This window comes from Ambystoma mexicanum, chromosome 5q (genome assembly GCF_040938575.1).
Source record: "Ambystoma mexicanum isolate Mex_15411 chromosome 5q, UKY_AmexF1_1, whole genome shotgun sequence".
In the NCBI taxonomy this organism is placed as follows: domain Eukaryota; kingdom Metazoa; phylum Chordata; class Amphibia; order Caudata; family Ambystomatidae; genus Ambystoma; species Ambystoma mexicanum.
The window spans coordinates 578,110,384-578,125,703 of NC_090933.1; positions in this window are offsets into that span (position 1 = coordinate 578,110,384).

Genomic DNA, 15,320 nt, shown 5'->3' on the forward strand with positions numbered 1-15,320 from the left:
ATATCTAATTTAATATTTCAGCCTGAATCTGTGATGTTAGAAATAAGACCCAGTAGTAGATTGTTTTTAAATATTATGTAGACCCTCTATAATATGCATCCCTAGGGTTACATCGACATTGGTTGGCGGCAACCCCATTCTAAGTCCCAATATTTGTATCAGTTCTCCTACTTTCTACTCATGTGAAGGATGTGCCTATTTCACTGTTGATACTCATTGACATCTCAAACTTACATACATGCATACCGAAGCCTTCACCACAGCCTGAGAATGTGTGTTGGGGTTCGGATACACCTTTATCCATTTCAAGAACATACCAATGACAACTAACACAATTTCAAGCACTGATTTTTTTGGCATTTACACTGTTTTTGTGAAAACGGCATCCCTGCAGTGGGGTGTGCCCCTGATCGTGTTTGCTGATTCACCTATGTTTTGTTGTTAGCAGATCAAACACTGATGGACTATGTTGGGATGCAAGTGCAATGTTCTAGTCAGGCAAGGACATTTATTAAATATATTAGCAGGCGTCCTAGTGCTAGCAGTTTGGGTTCGGTGCATCAGAATGCTCATGTACCCATTTGTAGTTAGCTTTGACACACATCAGAAACAACATGTAGCTATACAGAAGGAGCAATAATATATTCACGTTGCGGTTACTGAAGTTAAACATAGAGTGATGTATCTTGCATTTAGTAGGAGTGTACAGTGTTATGTTCAACTTGTTTGTATTCTTAATTGATGTATGAAAGAATGCACAGTAAACAGAATGCTAATAAGGTGTGATACGAATGCCTCCACATTGGGCAAGAGAGAGCATTTGAAGGAGGACTCTGGGTTTGTGTCAAGCTGTCTTGGTCCTTGTATCAGGGTATGGGGAGCATATTCTCAGACCAACTCCATATAGTGGAGATAAGTAAAAGGGGGTGGTGATGAGTGACAGGATGGCAAGAAACAAGGAGAGATTGGTCCAACTGTCTGCTCCCAATTGGGCCACATTTCCTCCCAGACCAGGTGTTCTTGTTAGCGATACTGGACTAGGCGAGCAAGCCCATGGGTTTGGTGCTGAGGTAGACAGAGTAGGAATCTGTGGAAGAGTAACATAGAAACCCCTGAGGTTTGTAGGATTTCCAGTCTCATGCATACGGGATGTGACCTAGCATTTGGTGCTGGCCTGCCACTTTTGGGGTGGGACCAAGACTGATTTGCATATGGCCTTTCCCTTTTGTTTGGGGATGCTTGTGGTCTTGTGCAGACAGAAGGGATGTGACCTAGCAGTTTGGGCAGGCCCTCTTCTTTTGGGGTGGGACCAAGACTGATTTTCATATGGTCTTTACCCTTTTTTAACAGCTTAGTAAGTGAAGAACAATGGTCTGGAGTTTTGCTCAGATCAATGCCAGAGGTTAATATTAATTCAGGAATTGGTATGCTTGTGGATGCAATCAAATGTTGTAAGATATGCTTTGTGGCAGGCACACATGGAGCTCTTTTCAATGGGATTTCTTTTGGCTCAAGATCCCACAGTACATGGCAAAGGAGATAGACAGATAACAAATAAGAACCAGGTTTTAGAAATGTATGAAAGGTCCCCTTCTGTGCAAAATCAATGGGGCCAAAGGTACAAAGACCAATACACAGTACACAACAAAAGGAGCAGTGGTGGGGAAAAACAAGCATAACTTTATGAAGAGCCAAGGACACATACTTTAACCGCCGTCAGCTGGAACACTTGTGGGTTCACCCATTTGCTTGATGCCATTGCAGTTTTTCTTGGGGACTATGACATAGTCTTGCTCCAAGAAACGTGGTTAATTCAGAAACCAATATGGGAGGGGCATTCTATCATCTCATACTATGACATAATCTTGCTCCAAGAAACGTGGTTAATTCAGAAACCAATATGGGAGGGGCATTCTATCATCTCATACTCAGCGCAAAGTTCTAAATGTGGTAGGCCATTTGCAGGCCTTCTGGTTGCAATAAAGAACCATCAATTTTCTCATGTGTAATGGTTCCATACAGGGAGATATACCCACAAGAGATACCTGGCGAAGAAATACCAGTGCTTCCATTATTGTTGATACATCTATGTTTAACAAAACAATTCAATTTACGGTACATAACCAAGTGAACAGTGATCATGAGCTGATACAGTTGCAGTGGTCAATAGATTACAGCCGGAATCGAAGAGCAGAACAAAAATATCAACATGTTCTGACAATAAATAATGCAAGAATACGATTCACATGTAATTATTCAGCTTTAAGGTCATTTAACATGAATCTGGAGCAAACACATCTGGAAACCCCTAATTTTAATCATTCATATACAAGCTTTCTCCATTTATATCAAACACAGTTTCAAACAGCCTCACACACTTTCGATAAACCTAGACATGAATTTGATATAGAGATATGCATAATCAAGTCATATCACCATTAACATATGCTGACGATTTAGTCTTGCTCCTGAAAACTCTGAAGGGGTTTCAGAACCTAATAAATGCCTTAGATAACTACTGTCCAACTAATTATCTTACTATCAACTTGCTTAAGACAAAAGTTATGAAGTGTAATATACCAAAGAATCAGAAGATCAAAAAACAATGTTGGTCCTTGATGAGCGTCATCTTGGAAGGTGTACAGCAATACATACCTGGGCTCAGTTATTGCTAAACAAGGGAATGTAAAAGTACACATAGAGTCTTTAAAAACAAAATTAACAACTGCAACCTCGCAAGCTAATATGCTCCAGGCCAAATATGGTAAATGTTCATTGAAATCGGCAATCCTTTATTATTTGCAGAACGTCTCTCCTATTCTTCTGTATGCTTCAGAAACTAAATCGATTTTAGCAGAAGAGACCTGGACAAATATGGAAGGGAAATGTTAGCGTAAAGTACTCCATTTGCCCCAATCTGTCCCTGTGGTATGGATCCAACATGAACTTGGATTGATATCTTTTTATGTGCGCTACCAATGGCAAGTAATGGCTATGTTCAGAAAATGTATCGTAGCACTTCAGTCGTTAATGGTGGTGGGCATGCTGGCTAGATATGTGTTCTATTCTGGCGAAAAATTCATCTCACAATGGTGCAAGTTGGTGGTACATGCCTTAGCCGCGAGTGACATTTCATTACTACTACTCTTCCAAAATCCCATGAGAGCGAAAACCAAGCTCTTTCAGACTGATAACATCTAAAAGCGAGCCAAATGCGAAAAATATTGCGATTTTTATGAGCACCCATTCAGTCTGAAGAGATATAGCAACCTGAAGAAATATGTAGTGCTATCTCCATCTGAGTCCCATAGATGAGATTTTATGTGATTACGCTTTAATCTTTGGTACACTCAAGAAATTCAGACGAAGCGTAAGATGACAAAATCAACCAACAATGTGTGCCGTTATTGTGAGAAACCTGAGCAAAAATAAAAAGAATCCTTGAAACACATTATGGTCGAGTGTCCGGCTCTGATGAATCAAAGAATTACGCATTTCAAAACAGCATTGAAGGAGTTCCGTGAGCCCACGCCTGATCAATTATGGCTCATGACACATTCAGGTTTCCTTGCACATTTGCGAATCAGGGCCATCAAATTTTTGAAGGGCCTTATGTTAAAAGAAAACTGATCCTTGATTCAATTGACAACTGTATATGATGTGATATAAATTACAACATATAAAATCAGCTGGCATTGAGCTTTTATAAAATCGAAAGTGTAGGTAATCAATGAACTGATCGACAGACACTTGGGTATGAATTATCTATATTTCATATTTGTAATCTGTTGTGCAATTTGTGTTCTATTGGCTGTTTTATTTCATTTCTAGTTCATCCTAATTTTAAACAATGTTTTTTCTTTTAATTATTTTAAGTGTTTATTGAAATGAAACTAAAAATACAAATTCCTTTTATTTTTTCTAATTTCATATATGAAAAATGTGTAAATATTGTAAAGTTGACCAAGTTCAGCTAAATCAATAAAAAAAAATATTAATTCTAAACCTTCCAGCCATCAGCTATTTTTTTCTGTAGGAAACAAGTAGACATGTTGCATCATTCAGCTCGTCGTGTTCACTGCTCTCATGCACCTTCACGTATTGCTTGCACTGTGCCCTGTAGAATGTTTGTGAACACTGTCCCATTTGTAAGGCTCCCTCCATAGGATTTCCCAAGAGGCTTTGGTGACCCATGGGGGGAGAACTTTGTTTCCTTTCCTGGCAATAAAGCCATCATGTTACTGAGTCTGTCTTCTATTGATTAAACTAACTGGTTCAGTTTGTGACATTTGCTTTACAATACAAAGAAAGTAATGTTTTAGTCAACTGAGCAATATGTTATATTAAGTATGTTTCATCAAGCAATTATATTTACCACCACAGTGTTTGGTATGGGCAATTATTAATCACAAGCTCAATGTATCAGAGCAGTCAGAGCAGTCAAATATGATGTTTAGCTGCAGAACATAGCATCCAAAGTATTGGTAATATTAGATTCTGTGTAGGTGGTAATAGCAGCTGTTGACAAGCAAATAACCATGTAGACATTCAAGCATATTTAAGGAGGCAGCATGTAACACTTTCCCGTCTGTTGTTTCTTCTTTTAAATGTGCTGCTATGCAAGGCAGAAATCAGATTGGTCTTCTCTATATACAGGCTAGTCATGAAAAGAGAGCCTAACGAAAGATGTGACTATGGTCATTATAGGTTCGTCACACCTGGGGAAGGGTGCTGAGCCAATCAGGTGGCTGGAACAGCGTGCGAGAACATACATTATCTGCCTGCTGTTTCCAGCCACCCAAGGCCCTTCCATGGGTGGCAGAATTTCTTTTCTTTTTGAATGTGGGGAGGCAACAATGAACTTCTCCCTGTTGCCTAAACACACCCCCTCCCTGCCAAACCAAGCTGAAGCTCTTCCCCACCTCCTCCCCCATCACTTACCTGCAGGACTGGAGCTTCAGCATACTTCCTGCTCCAGCCCGGTGCCATAGCCGGTAACGGCCCGCAGCCCTCAAAGAGGGACAAGTGTATTGGCTCGGGCTGGCAGGTCATTACTGGCCATGGATGCCCCACAAATTGGGGGTAAAAACCATAAAATCATTTCCTATATTATGTTTATGTGTGTTCACAAATGTAAGGACATTCTATGATTCTTTGAACATACATGTTCATTTAACCTTTTGAATTTTAGGGGTTACTTTATTTTCTGCTGCATGCTAATATTCTCTTTATCTTTTAAAAAGTGAGTTCATACAAAATGCTGGCTTTGATTTCTTTCATTGGACAAACTGGAAAAATTATGCAGAGCTGAATCTAGTCATACACTTTCGATGCATACTTCTTCAGGCGATGGTGCGGGTGAAATGTGCAACAAAGAAACACAGTGGACAGTTCATTTTTATGATGAAAAAAGATCAAACTTTCAGTTCAAACGTTATTGGGTGAAGGAATATTTAGCAAGTAATTCATTTAAATAAGTTCATCACTCTACTGTTTGTGACCTTCGTGGCTGCTTCAATATATATTAGCACCTTAGCAGGGAGTGAGCAAATCAGGTTGCCTACAGGGAGCCCCGCCTTCCAGCTATGCGGCGGCCATATTAAGTCAGCATCCCATTCCATCAAACAAAATGCATTGCTGTTAGCACCCCGGGTTTCAGGGCCGAAAACCTGAGGTGCTAATAGCAGTAACACCCAATCCAGCTGTCAAATTGGGTGGTAACAGTGCCAGGGTCCATCATTATAACTTGGGCCCCAAGCCGTTGCCAACCGATCCGGCCTGGTGTATCAGGTGTTATTGCTATACTACAAGACTGCAATTCTTGCATATTCCAATGCCATACATTAACTAGACCTCAGAGGCATTGATGCAGTGTTGTTTTATTGACTGAAATTGAAATGTTTTATGGAGTGCTGGACTTTTTTACCAGTTGTTTTGGGAATGTAGACGGACGAAGTCTAAATAAACATTTTTTTTTTTTTGATTCCATGTATCAAAAAAGAAAAACGTTAATGAGCTCTGCTTTACAATAAAAATACATGATTTTCATATTTTCAGAAAGATGGATATCTATCCTGCCCTGGCGACCATCAAAATGTGCTCCCGATCATAGGTGTCCAATGCATGCTCGCAGTGTGTAAGTCCCCAGCTGTAGGATAGTCTGCACGAATCAACACCCTGCAGCATCTGCACCAGGATGATGACAAATACGGCATTCTAGTGGTATTTTCTGCTAAAATCAGTTGGGGCCATGCACTCTTTATCAGTCGCATTCAAAATAAATTTACAGCAATGCAAGTTTATTTTGGAGATATGAGTGTTCACTCTTCTTAGTTGCTGATAAATATAAGTGTGCAGAAGGCGCCATTTGTAAAATGGGTTGTATTATTGTACACCTTCCTGAGCCAAACAGCTCATTTTAACAGTGTGCAATGGCATCACTCAATAACAGCCCAGTAAAATGCCCCAAAAGATCAAATTTGGCCAGGTGGCCAAAAAGCTCTTGGAATGCAAATGAAGTATGTTGACACAAAATGCAATCTTAAAGGTTATGGTGAAATGAAAAACTTAATGCATCTGTTTACTTTACATCTTTCGTATATTTGAAAATAGTTATTTCATATTGGAAATCTCGATAAAAACGATTACAAAGCTATCAGTTAAGATCAAACAGACATGAAGTTGTCATTTCAATAATAAGGGCAGAAGCGACAGATAGTGTTAATTAATCGCATATCAATGAATCGCCAGCCATTCTGGGCACAGATGTGGACTATGCCTACGCATTTTAAGACCTATGTGAAATGTTCTTGGTGAACGGAGACATTATTAGCAATTTCCAATAAACTAATATTTTTAGATTATGCTCACAATCCTCTACTGAATGCCATCTAAGCACAATCCCATGCATGGGGCACATATATTTTAGGTGAAAGGATGAACAGGGATTGTTGGAACAAATGTGATGCATGCTTGCTTACAGGCAGTGAGAATTACACAACCAAATATGTTTTTCTTTTTCTTTTTACGTGGACTTCCAACCCACCTGCTAGTATTACCTTTAGGCGCATGTTAAAATATTTTAATGTAGTCATCTCTTGTTGTCTGCCATGCAGATAATTCAAGTATATTTCAGTGACTCAGCTATCCGAAAAGGCAAATATTTCAAATTCTTCTTTCACTATATAATACTATTCAAATCAGGGGTCTTCACTTCAAGGGTGGTTTTCCAGATATGGAGTAGAATCTGGTTGTAAAATAACTGTGATAGCTACGTTTAAATGTCCAGACCAATACATGTATTTGTATTAAGAGGACCCTGTGCACCATCAACCTGCCTATCAAACACATCTACCTAATCCTTTAACACCAAGGACTCTGCCTACAAGTGTGCACGCCATCTGTAATACTGTGAATATTTCCCAGAGGGATATTTGGCACCCTGCTTCTCTTATTCAGTCTCCCCTGGGTGTCCAGCCTGAGCATCTGCAGTCAACAGCCAAAAGCAGCAAACTGCAGCAACCAGTGTGGGCCTATTTGGAGCCAGAAAGGGCCTAGGGCTACAAACCCTGTTCAAGCCAGGACATCTCCAAGCTCACCCTTTTCTGACTTCTTCTTCCACACATGGGGTTCCTTTTATCCATTGCCTATCCATTCACCACAGAGATTCTGTTGCCTCAAAGGACCAAGAACAGCACTGTTTTGAGTGTGTTAACTGTCATTTGGTTACCCTAAGGCCCCATTTTAGCCCAACACAGAACTTAAACCTGCTTCTTCTTAGCCAGCCATCCATCACTTCCATTTCCATTCACCCACATACACTCCTTCCCTCTTGGAATGCACCATTTCTTCATTGTCTTCACTTTCTATTTCTTTTACCATCCATCATGCATCTTTATTTTGCTCCATTTCTCTTTCCACTCACTCTCCTCCTTCCCTTCTCTCATAGCCTTTAGCATCAACTTGGTGTAACTTCTGCTTCAGTCTCAGGCCTCCCCATTTATCCTCTTTCCTTCCTGCACTCGCACCCCTTAAGTACGACGTTCCTGTGCTCCCAGGATCTTACCTCATCTATCCCCCTTGTCTACCACCCAACACCTGCTCCTATCCCCATTTCTGTTCACTTGGCCTCTGGAACACACAATCCCTCTGCAACATGTCTTCCTACATCACTGACCACTTTGGGGGTCATTAGGAGTTGGGCGGTAGCCATGCCGCTATTAGCGGCATGACTACCCCTTTACTGGGTACCGTGTCCGGGTTCCTTAAATGAGGAATTAACGGGCCATTCCAACCTTGGAGGGCCCGGTAATTCCTCATTCAAGGAATCCGGACCCGGTACATCCCCATTTCCATTCGAGCCCCCATAGGGCTCAATGGGAATGGGGAGCATGCTAACAATGGGCCTGTTAATAATGGAACCGTTGTTAGCATGCTGGTCTCCTCACGGGACCCGCTAAGGACGCCTGGTTTTACCAGGCGGCCTTCGCGGGTTCTGCGAGGCGACCTCGTAATAGGGCAGTAAGGTGTTGTCGGGTCCGTCAACTTTACCGGCGCCGTTAACCCCTTACCGCCCAACTCATTATGACCCCCTTTGACTCTTATTGCCCTCAACTTTCACTTCCTACTATCACAGAAATCTGGGTCTCCCCTCGTGAATCTACTAGACTAGCAGCTCTCCACACCAATTCTGCTACCTCTCCCAGACATGTTGGGAAAGGTGGTAGTGTGGAATTCCTTATCAAAAAGGCCTCAACACTGTCCCTCTTCCCCCCGACATGAACTCTTCCTCTTTTAAATCTGCCACTTCCCATGTCCGCTTGTAAAAGTCTGAATTATAAAGAAACAGCTACCGGGATAGAAACACCTGGGAAAGACTTGGAGAAAGCATACATGTACTGAAAGAATGTAGATGTCGGAGTAATGACAGCACAAGGATAACAATAGATTTAGGATGCACTTCAATTTTGTCACAGGCCCCTTACATATTAGGTGATAGCCAGTTACATACAATAGCCTTATCGACCAAGAGAGGGATCATTATTGCAGGATAATGACCTGCCATGAAGTTACGGCTCAAGGCATATCCAAGGACCTCAAGTTGGAGAAGGGCCATTACCTTAAGCTATAATGACTCCTTCCGAAGGCCTATTTGGCCATTAGCAAATGGTGGCAATACCAATAAAGGTTTTGGAGTTATGGTGGTGAAGTAAAATACAGTTTTAAAGTGAGAAAAGCACAAAAAAGCATGTTATTAAGTGGTTTTATTTTGTAACACATAAATACCAAAGCTGTTTTATAAAGTAAGCATTTTAATTGTAAACTTGGTTGAACTGGAATAGTTTAAGCAGGAGCTTGTATTAGGTGCAATGTTAAAGTAAACAGGGTTTCCTCAAAAAAGTGAAATCGCTGTTCCATGTTTTAGCTTTCACTTTATGTTAGATTTGGTTGAATTGCCTCCTTGAAAGAAATCACAGTGTTGTTTTGTATGCGAGTTGATTCACACTTTGATCAGGACCTGATAGTGGGATGCACATTATATGATGCGCAAGAATGTTTTACTCGTTTAAGAAATGTATTATGGTGACATGATCCCATACTCTCTGTCATGCGGTGGGTTTCCCCGCCACGCACCCTGAGTTGTGGCGCCCATCTGCAGTTACTAGTCCAACGTGCATGACTTGAGGAGGTTTGCAGGTACAGGGTTGCCAGAAGGCCTGCCTGTTCTTTGGAGCAGGGCGTTAGGCCCAGCTGTGCAGACAAGTTAAGGGAAACCCACATCAAAGGTGCTCGAGAAAACGTATAGACTTAAGAGTACCTTTGCAGGAGAAAACAATGGGGGAAGAAATGTGAAGTTGATTGTGTGGAGAGAGCAAACCACATGGTGATACAGTGGTTTTATAAAAGTGGCTTGAGGGATCTCCGACAACAAGACAAAAGTGGGCGTCCTGTTAATATAATGGTGATATGGACAAAAAGGAACTATATGATTGTTCTGGTGTGGTAAAAAAGAATGTTTTTCAAATGGACTGGGCAAATACAATTGAACGCAATGCTAAATAAAAATCTTATAGAGATCAATATTGTTTCTTTCACAAACAACTTCCACAATTACAATATATGGTAATATTTCAGTGTCCAAAAGCAAGGAACTTGTATTTGTGATTCAAGTTAAACTTAATTCACAAAGCAGAAAGGACTAAGCACTGGGTAAAAAGCAATAATGTGGGGGATACTCGTGGTTGTAGATTCTGTGGTAACAATGAAATCTCTGAGTCTCTTAACCACCTGGTCATACATTGTAGTCACTTTGGGACTTTGCGACGCAGACACATGGGTACATTCTATAATGCTGATTTGGTACTCACCAGAGATTTGTTGTGGTCCCAATGTATGTGGGGTAAAACACAGTTGTTGATACTTGTTGATACTTGCATTAACAGGCCTTATCACTCTTATCCAAGAAAAGCTTATTGGTCTTGAAACCCACGTTTCTGAGTAATCTATGAGAGATGCTATGTTGTAAGAGTTGATTTCTTTTATTGATATTAAGTTGAATGTTCCGTAGCTTAATTTAAATTATGCAAAAGTTGAATGAATTGTTTTATGTATATACTATTGATATATGTTCTTTTTTATTTTACAAATATTTGTAAAGGTGCATTGTGCCACATACAAATAAATAAAAAGATGTCCCAGCGACACAACTTGAAAAAAAGAAAATACATAAATAATGGTGATCTAAGAGAATAGAGGTAAAGGAATACCATCATACAAGAGGGAAGACAGAGTTACAAGTAAAGTAGTGGTCCATAATATACAGGTCCATGGATCCCTCTGCTCAGCACAAGGGGGCGCGAGGAAGGGAAATTCCCTCATCTCGAGGCAAAGAGACAGAGGAAGGGTCTAAAGCATTGTGTAAACAAATGTGTTAATATTGTGATGATGCTTTGGCTATTAATTTTGGTTTAATGTGTATATAGTATTGTTGCAGTGTGGGGTGTTGGTTACCCAGTCAGACGAACATGGGTGTGTTGCAGTGAGTGTGTGTTTGAGCAGGAAGGGACATGAGAGGGTGTGGTTTGGGTGACGCAGTGTGTGTGCGCAGCATTGGGTGGGTTGGGTAGAATGTTATCGCTGGATTTGCTATCTAAGAAATATGTATTTTTGGTAAGGAGAGAAGTGGGAAGAGTTATGAGTACTCCACTTGAGTAAATGTGTACAGTGCATTCACAATACCAGAAAATGATTCTTAAATACCATTGTGAGTGGGTTGCAGATACAAAAGGGAGAATGTACAAGCCATGGTCCAAAGATGGCTCAAACAACAGGGCTGTGTTGGGACATATGTATGTGTTTCTGGTTGCGAAGTATAAAGGGAAAAGGTTGAGTTGCAGGCAGGGTATCCTCGAACTCTGGACATTGAGGATTTAGAAGAAGTCCTAGAGGAACAAAAAGAACAAAAGGAGATGGTACCTACACCTAGTGGTATCCCACAGCCCCACCCCCATATGTATGTTTCCCCTTGCCACATGCAGCAGGTTATACCAACCCCCAGTATGTACCCCAACACGCACCAAGGCAGGGAGCTCCCACTGCTGGTGCAAATGCCTCACATGACTCAGTGGCTAATGCTACATGGAATTAGAAAATAGGGTGCAGAGAGAATTAGAGACAGTGCTCCACAGAACAGAGGAGGAGCTGGCGTCAGCAGAGCAGGAGCAGGGGGAACGGCAGAGAGTGATGATAGGTGCAGACCGACAGAGAGCAGGTGACATTCTGTTTCAAATTGATAGTAGAGTGATTAGGGACATGCTGGCAGCATTAAGCAAGGATAACCCCAATTGGCACCCATAGGGTCCATTGCATGCGGTCAGGGTAGATTATGACTTGACTCAAATGGTCAGAGACGCAGTGGTCACAGAGGAGGAAGATGAGTGGACATCATATGAGGAGCAGGGGTGAATCAGCAGGCTGAGATACTACCAGTACCAACACAAAGGGTAGCATGCCTATGAGTGTTGCGGATTAGGACGTGGCCAGGTTGAATGGCTTTAGCAAAAGGCAAGAGAGGAGTGGGAACTGTACAGGTTAAACAGTTGGGACCACAACTTCCATTATTACACAAGGAACATGGGAGGGCATAATATGTGTCCTGGCCAGACATAGATAGAAACAATTAAAGGAAGGCATTACCCTCACTTACAGTGGGGGCAGGCAAATGGATATATGCATTAGAAAAACAGGCTGCTGGAATTACATTGGCAGTGGGGAACATAAAATGGTTATTCACCTCGCTGCTAGGAGAACAGGCAGAAGACATATGGAGGAAGGCGGAGTACCCAGTGGTACAGATAAATAATGATACTCTTGATGGAGCACAGTTTAATGACTGTCGAGAGAGATATCAATTTGATTATGGCCCGTATGTGAATTTAGATGAAGATCCTGCATTGTATATGAACCAGATTCAAGAAATGTGGAGGGTCGGAGACAGAGGAGAGCTGGGGCATGAATATAGTGATATTTTATAATATGCTATGGAATGGACTCCCCAAGGATGGGCAAAATAATTTAGATAAGGTAGTAGGGATTGAAGCGAAGGGATGGGTTGAAATTGAGGCAATCATAGTGCATCATTGTAGGACAAGGCAGGAGAAGGAAAAGGAAATGGTGGATCAGGCACAGCAGGCTGAAGCACAGTTAGTACAGAAGCTGTTGGTGAAGTTAAGTGTAGAAGGAGTGCTGATTACCAGCTCCTCTCAGGGGCAGCTGGACACAAGACAAGTATCAAAATAAGCAGATGGTTACCAAGGTTACCCAGACAATAGAAGGGATGTAGGAGGTTATCAGAGGGAAACAGGAGGTTTCCAGGGAAGACAAGGAGGTGGATTTGGTTTTTCCCAGAAGAGAAGAAACAGCTGCCATGCCTACGGTCGACCCAATGTTTCTACAGGCACTTCTGCTCTACCACGAATATTTTGTATATGTGCAGTCATTCGTGAGAAATTGGTATCAAGGCCCATTCAAGGTGGTGCATACCACTCTGTGTGCTGTGAGAGTCAAAGAAATGTGTTACTGGGTCCACTTATCTCAGGTTCAAAAAAGCAACTGGCACCGCCCCACCGCCTGCAGGCCCTCAAGAACGTTGACCTTGAACAATGAATGTGGTGTGTTTTATAGTGACATTCTTGCAACAGATGTGCCCCCATGGGCACCAGGACACTAGGTTTTCTTCTTCCTCACAGCTTCCAGGATTAAGACATTGTGAAATGTATATATTGTTATATATAAGATGCTTTTGTTTCTGTTTTCTTCTTACCTTTATTGTACGCAATGTTCTATGGTTTGTGCATATAACATTAAGCATAGGACTGGCAAGAAATAAAATGTTCACCGAAAAATGAAATCAAATACAATGAATATAAAGGAGTTATTTTAAATACCATTGCGGATGTGCACCATCCCGAAACAGATGATATGTTGTATAACCGCATGACAGAGAAGGAAAGAGCAAAGTCAAATGAGAGCTGCTACCTACATTTTTCCCTTATAGCCCATGCAGCAGGCACACCCAAACTGCTTATCCTGCAAGAAATGTCACCTCTGTTTAGTGCACCTGACTCGTTGCAGTACGAAGCCATTTTCAAGGACACACAGTCCAGACAGTTACAATGGACAAAGATCAAAGAGAGTGTGCCAATAACAAAGAGCAAGCATGTTGTGAAATAAGACCAATACTGAAATTGGAAGGTGCACTGTTTTCCAATGACAGAGGAATGAAAGGACTAGTGAGCTGTCCGTGGGGGTCTACTGGGGTTCTCAGAGGATGTAGCGGCAGGTGTCAACCAGAAATGTTCAAAAACCTGAAGCAACTATGTGTCAAAACCTGTATCAAAATGAACAAAAATCCAGCTAAGGTGCAGATATTGACACACTTCTCCTTTTGCTTCAGCGGCAATGGCACTGTACTCGTAGGCACAAATGAAAGGTGCAATAAGTCACTTTTTATTCCCGACCTGACTAATGGCATATCCACATTGATGCACATACCCCACCCCTAATGATGCAGACAATGGATCTCTGGCCCATGCAATAGGGGCCCTCCATAAAATGCAGATTGCCATGGAAAAGGAGCCTGGAGTGAGTGCTGAAGACTGGTTGGATTCATTGTTTCATGGGCCCTGCCTTGGTCGGATATAGCCGTAAAAGTGCTGATTCCTATCGTAGTATTTTTTCTTGTAATTTTTTGTTTGTCTCAAATGATCAAAATACTCTACGGTGCTGCTCCAAAACACTGCCTAGGAGTGCAACGATGATAGAGGTTTCTAAAGCAACTGGTAAAGCTGCTCCCTTCACAAAACATGTATACACACAGACTGAGAAGTGGAATGGTGAAATAGAGCACAGGATAGTAAGAGTAGAGCAACCAGTTGTCCCCTAGGCACACTGTCTCACCCCTCACCGGATCCAGAAAATGATGTGGAGCATTGGGTAGATTTGGCAGGAAATGGGGTTTCATGATGTGTATCCCAGAAGAATATGCCCGGATGAGTAAAAGTTTGCGCCACATGTGCAAAGTGTGGGTGCTCGAAGAGCACGATTATAGGAGAAGGGAAGCTGTTTTAGTTAATGGAGTATTAACTGAAGTGGGGAGTGTTGGGATGCAAGTATAACATCCTAGTCAGGCAAGGAGATTTAGACTTCGAAAAAATATATTTGCATGCGTCCGAGTGCTAGCAGTTCAAGTTTGGCATGGCAGAATTTGCGTGCACCCTTTTGTAGTTAGTTTTGACACATACTGGAAACACCATATAGCCATACAAAAAGAGCAACAATGTATTCATGTTGTGGTTGTAGAGGTTTAAGATAGGTTGATGTGTCTTGCATTTAGCTTAGTGTACGGTGTTATGTTTTAAGGGATGTGGGAGTAGGTACCTGACATAGGTAGGCATATGAGATGAAGTCAGAGAAGTTTTGTGGTAAAGGTGAGCTTTGGGGGCTAAGGTTACAGGAGTTCTGACATGTTGGATTTTAGGGCATGTTAAAGGATGTTTTTGGGAAAGTATGAGAAATAGGCTCAATGTGGAGCTGCGGCTCTTTTGAATATGCCACTTCTCATGTCACTCTGTCATATAAAAGTCTCAATTGTAAAGAAACACCTACTGGGATAGAAACATCTGGGAAAGACTTGGAGAAATCATAAATGTACAGAAAAATTGTAGAGTCAGAGTAACGACAGCACCAGGATAACAAAAGATTTCAAATGCACCTCCATTTTGTCACAGGCCCCTTACATATTAAGTGATAGCCAGTTACAT